This window comes from Silene latifolia, chromosome 10, assembly GCF_048544455.1.
Source record: "Silene latifolia isolate original U9 population chromosome 10, ASM4854445v1, whole genome shotgun sequence".
NCBI classification, from domain to species: Eukaryota; Viridiplantae; Streptophyta; class Magnoliopsida; order Caryophyllales; family Caryophyllaceae; genus Silene; species Silene latifolia.
In genome coordinates, this window is record NC_133535.1 from 42,350,746 (window position 1) to 42,357,081 (window position 6,336).

At 34.3% G+C, this 6,336-nt stretch overlaps 1 long non-coding RNA gene across 1 annotated transcript; it reads right to left on the minus strand.

Annotated features, from left to right (window-relative positions):
• Window positions 1-470: 470 nt before the first annotated feature.
• On the minus strand, window positions 471-4,264 carry LOC141605553 (uncharacterized). The gene is made up of 4 exons (XR_012526383.1): window positions 4,091-4,264; window positions 3,925-3,998; window positions 1,054-1,393; window positions 471-672 (listed from the first exon to the last, which is right to left on the minus strand). It is a non-coding gene; the product is annotated as an uncharacterized LOC141605553 (long non-coding RNA).
• Window positions 4,265-6,336: the final 2,072 nt, after the last annotated feature.

Below are 6,336 nucleotides of genomic sequence, written 5' to 3' on the forward strand. Positions count from 1 at the left end.
AGATATGATCCCAAAAATAGTGGCCTTAATTACGCGTTTCATGTAGTGGCTTTTCGTTCCCTCGCTACGTTAAATGAATAAAATTACGTTTATATGTATCAACTATCTTGGGGTACGGTGCGCGAAGCGCGCCGTACAACAACTAATATCTACTAAAAGAATAGGTGAACTCATAAATTTTCCCTCCAAAAAACATCTTTTTAAATAAAGAAACTATTGATAATTTGATTGTATTCGCAAAATAAGAAAATTAATAATTATAATGTATTTCATTATATAATTCTTTTCATTAAAATTAATCTTATCATCAAATTATATAACCTTCACTAAACACTAAACACTAAACTATAATATTTAATGAAAATATAAATAATATAAATGTGAACCTCTGCAATAACGCGAAAAATATAACTAATAAGTTCAAGCGAAAATTACGAAATTTTTGAAACTTTTAAAGTTTAAAGCGCGGGTTCATTTAAACCTAAAACATAAATAAAGAATGCAGAAATAAAGTTAAGTTTATACAAACGTGATAGTCAAAAATGAGGGGAAATATATCCCTCGAATGACAATATAATAAAAGGTGAGTCTAAGCAATCCTAATAAACCGACTACTAGTCCAAAGTGCTCGCTAACTCACACGTCTAACCCCACAGATGCATCTTCACAAACCTGTCATTCATGTAAAGATGAACGCCACAGTCAGTGGGGAGTAACTCAAGGTTCTCCCAGCCACAAATTGTCAAAATGAACATAACAAAGAATTCAATTAAATAAATCATGTAAGACACTTACAAAAGACATGAACATCAAGTTTATATTCGAACATGGCAATTAAATGAGATAGAACGAGATAGATCAACATTAGCATAATAGAAACTCAACTATTCATGTGAAATAATTAAATAATATAAAAGATAAGAATACGGTCATTTATACGAAAGCACGTATTTCAAGGAAATATGGCATAGATGTGAGATTTAGAATCCGAATCATATGAAGCAGTTAAATAAGGGGTCAATCAATGCGTGGCTACTAATGTCACATTCATACCTATGACTTGCGTCTCACCATAAGAACGGATGAGAACACCAATCCCGACGATCGTATAGCAACCAGAGGGCTTGTAGCTCACCTCTAGTATCCGATAGGACGAAAGACTCTCACATCCAAACAATGACAATATCTATAACCAAGCAAAACCTTTACTACTCATTAACTATAATTTCCCCGGCAGGACGACACAAGTGACCAAAACCGTACTTGCCAGAACAGCACAAGTAGCCAAAACCACACTTGCCAGAACAGCACAAGTGACCAAAATCGTACTTGCCAGAACAGCATAAGTAACCAAAACCTCACTTGCAAGTGACCAAAACCGCACTTGCCAGAACTGCACAAGTAATCAAAACCACACTTGTCAAAACAGCACAAGTGACCAAAACCGCACTTGCCAGAACAGCACAAGTGGGCGTAAAGATAAGTCTAGCAGTAAGGTATATCATAAAGCCATTATCATAAGAATACGACTCACTATAAGTAATTATCTATAATCATCTTTTCATACTTGTGACATATTAATAATTACTCCCTTCTATTCTATATAACCTTCCCTCTTTCCTTTTTCATCTATTCACAATACCTTTCCTAAGTTTTATACTTATTTTAATCACCTTACCCCCACAACAATACCCACGTCATCCCACAATAATAATTATTTTAATCAACTTACCCCACAACAATACTTATTTTAATCACCTCACCCATAATAATACCCCACAATACCTTCCCTCTCTCCAATTACCTAACCCCACTACAATACTTTACCTTATTTTAATCCATCTCCTTAATTCTAGTGCCCCCCATGAATAAGGAGGTTTATCTAGAATATGAGGGAGTATTTCATTTCATAATTAAACATGCCGGTTAAATAAAATATAACAAATGATAATGAATAATTTACGTTATGTGAAATTTACGGGGTAAAATGTGACCAACTCAAGTGACTCATTTATGAGCCCAATAAGCAAACTATGTGAGGCCCAAAGAATTAGTCATGTGAGGTCCAACAATTTACTCATATCAAATCCAACAAATTCAACACAACAAACCCAATACATGTAAAGTATTTAGCCCAACAATTTAAATATAATGAATCCATCTAGTGCAACATAGTGAGCCCAAAAACTAAGGAGTAGTGAGCCCAACATATATAATTCATAAAAATTACTAAGGCAAGCAAGAAGGAAAACAAGGAGGAAGAAGGGGTGTGAACCCGCCTTTACCCGAGACCAACACCACCGAAGACGGCCAAAGCATTACAACAATAACTCATCCAAAACAAGTAAACCATGAGACGTAATTATGAGCAAGTTTAAGACGGGTATTTACACGACTTATACCATGCATAACAACCATTCTCTACCACCCAAAAACCGTTCTTTAATCTCAAGCAACCAAAATATTGAAACACAACCATAGTCAACAATGACTTTACAAGTCGCAAAAGTGGTAATTAAGCCCCTTAACTCTGTTCAATTGTGAAATTAGGCCCCATAAGTTTTATTTGGAGCAATCAAACCCCTTAAGTTTCACCAAAAGTGAAATTTAACCCCATTTTTTAAATTTTCACAAGAATTTTAATTAAAAACATTTTATATTAGTATTAAACAATTTATTAAATAACTAAAAATTACTAATTGCAACTTTACGAATTTCTACACAATTTATTAATCATTGAAGAACACTTTACATACATATTTAGTAAATTTTCTATAATTTATATAATATTCTTACATATATAATAAATTGTCTATATACTATATAATTCAAAATAAAACAATTCTCAATATTTAATACTCCCTCCTATTCATTTTTACTCTCCGCTTTCAAAAGGGCACGCTAATTAAGGGGAGAGTTATTTTATTGTAATGTATTGTGGTGATGTAAGATAATTGGAGAGATGGAAGATATTATTGTGGTGTAAGATGATTAAAATAAGTATTGTTGTGGGGTAAGGTGATTAAAATAAGAAGTATGAGTATTATGGGGTAAGGTGATTAAAATAAGTATAAAACTTTACTAAATAAGGAAAGGGGGAGAGTTATATGAATAGATGAAAAAGGAAAGGGGAAGAGTTAAAATGAATAGGAGGGAGTATAAATATAAAAGTTCTAAAATTATAAAACAAAATATTTTATATTTGATAAATTGTACAAAAGTGATTTTAATATAAGAATTTGGTGAAAATTATAAAAATGAGGTTGAATTTCACTTTTGGTGAAAGGGGCTTGATTGCTCTAAATAAAACTTATAAAGCCTAATTTCACAATTAAACAAAGTGAAGGGGTCTAATTACCACTTTCGCATGATCAAAGCAATAATTAAGCAAAACTCCAATGAAAAAAGAAACACTCACCTTTTATTGGTAAGTCGAATAGTCAAATGGTACATCATCTCGTCAATAGAATCACTAAAATTAATCATACTACGAGTTCAACATCACCCTAGTGGCTTAAAAGGAGAAGACTTATGTTTAAACTTGAAAATATAAAGACGGTTTCAGATGACTCTTCATAAAAATTGACTGAGAAATGCATTCACCATACAAAAACTACAAACAATTATATTTTACGGCATTTTGATCCATTCAATTGACTGGGAAATTTCACTACACTACCAGTTGCACAAAAACTACACCCACATAATCATAATCAAATAAATGATATCAACTATAGCCGAATCCAATATAAAAAAACGAGCCAAGAAAGTGCCCAAGTAACCATGTAAAATGACCATTTAATCACATATTCGACCACACATATGAGAAAGACATAAAGGACTAAGCTTTAAGACAAATAAGAATGAAAACCGAGTAGAAAGGGCGAAATATTGACACTTTGTCGAGTAACCTATCACCGTTACCTTATAACTTTTTCAATTTTCGATGGAATGGTCTACTATGAACGAGTTTCCTTCAGGGTCCTCAAGGTCTTCACCTAGCACATGAAAGGACTCGGTTTTCAGCTGAATCGTAACATTTATAAGACGGGTCAAAAACGAAAGTCATACAAGACCGCAACTTTCTTACCTAGAAAGATGAAGGAGGAAGTAAGGAGGAGAATGGTATAAAAATTAAGGAAAAAGGTTGAGAAATGAAGGCGGGATCTCGGGTTGAAACTCGGTAAAATGGCGTTTTTGGGGCTCTGTTGATTGTTGTTGCTGCTGATGAGTTTTCGAAAAAGGAAGGAAGTAGAGTGGGACGGGTGTGAGAGAGAGAGTATATAATAATAATAATAATAATAATAATAATAATAATAATAATAATAATAATAATAAAAAAAGAATTATTTAAAAGTAGAGTGTGTGAAGTGAGTGGTATGTGTGTTGTCAAATTTTGATTGGTCTAAGATTAAACTTAGCCTTACAAGTAAATTGTGACGGTCTTATGCTAAACGGGAAAATGTCTCAAGTTTATATTAACTTAGGACGGAAAACTACTTTTTAGAAAAAAAAATACAATAACGAGAAAAATGAACAATTCTTTTCCTTAGCCTTACAAGTGAATCATTAGTTTTGTGGTATAAAAAATTACTTTTTAGAAAAAAAAAATATTTCAGCACATTACTCAATTCTCTTGGATTAATTTTCAGTTTTAATTTTTCTTTTCTTGAAACAAAATACAATAACGAGAAAAATGAACAATTACGTTAATGAGATACCACTCGTATTTTACAATTTAATTTTACTCAGTTTTCTAGAATAATTTTATGGATCAGTTTTATTTTTCTTATATCAAAATATAATAACGTGAAATATGAAAATTTAATGACATGTTAATTTAGTATGATTAAGTAATATAATAATAAACACTCTATAAATCCCGAACTTTCATTGCGCGGGATCTAAACTAGTTAAAATATTACATCAATACTAAAACGGTCTCAAAATGAGTAAATCACAATCTTAAAAGCAACTGACGAAAACTGGAAGTTTACAACTGAAATAATGAAATGGTGATGTCTTAAGACTCGTGATAGCTAGACTCTATGAGCTCCGTGTCACTCGTCCCATATATCACAACAACGCATCACATCAAGTACTAACCTGGACCTGCTTTATTAACCGCTCCCCATTCAACCGAAAATTATTAAATGGGTCAACACAGGCCACCCCGGAAATAGGTGACAATTTTAACACAAGAAACAAATATGTCAACCGAAATGTAAATAATAACTGCAAATATTGAATTACAGCAACACAATAGGAATGAGTGCCTAGTCTCCCATCTTATAAGGGCCAACCGCTACTGTAATACCACAGTTTTCCTAAGTCTGCTACTCGGCCGAGTAGGTGTGTCGTGTGTTTCTGGACAGCTTTCTGCCCAGGAATATTCGGCCGAGTATGTGGAATACTCGACCGAGTACACTCTATACTCGACCGAGTATCCGGTCTGACGGGTGTTATTTCTGCGGTTTTGATTAAAATTATTAGAGATTATATATAATCGTTCGTCGGTTTCTAAAGCCATTTCTTCCGAAACATAAACTACGTTTCATTCTCCTCTAATCATCTTCATCAATTCCAATGCAAAGGTCGTCGATTGTGGGTTCTAGTATCTTATTCTGTGTCAATCGCCGTAGTAAGTGTCTTATCCTTGTTGATCTATTGTTGTTCTTATAAGTTAACAAACTCTAGTTTGGGTTAATTTGAGGGTTTATGGTTTGGTCATCATATGTGTGTTGATTGTTGATTATCATTGTTGTAGGTGACGATGTGGTATATGTTATGCATATTGTATGATTGATTGCAGCGTAGCGGATTGCAAAAAGGTAGGCTTTCCCTACTCAGTTCCTGTTTAATTGATTTGAGATTATGTTGTATTGTATACGTTTGTTTATCTGCTGATCATCATTGGAGTGATGGTGTGGTATTGGTGTGGTGATGGTGTTGGTGTTGTGATGATTGTGGTGGAGTCACTTGCGGGAGTGGCTTCACACCCTAGTTCGCCCTCCGTGGAACCCGTCACAGGAGGGGATGTGCACATTAAGGGACAGGGATATCGCTCGTTGATGAGCGGGACTTAGGTGGGGATTTGCTGCGGTTCCCCACTGGCGGCGAGGATTACCTGTTGCGATGGGTAATCCTGACAGGGCACCACACTTTGGTGTGTAGTCGGTTACTGTGTGAGATCGGGAGACCGGAGGAGAAGGATGATCACCTGGTTGCTTATTGTACTTGTCTTACTTTGATTATTCAGTAACTGATCCCGTTGTTGTTTTATAAAACCTGTGGTGATCCATTCGGGGATGGTGAGCATATTGTGACAGGTGATGC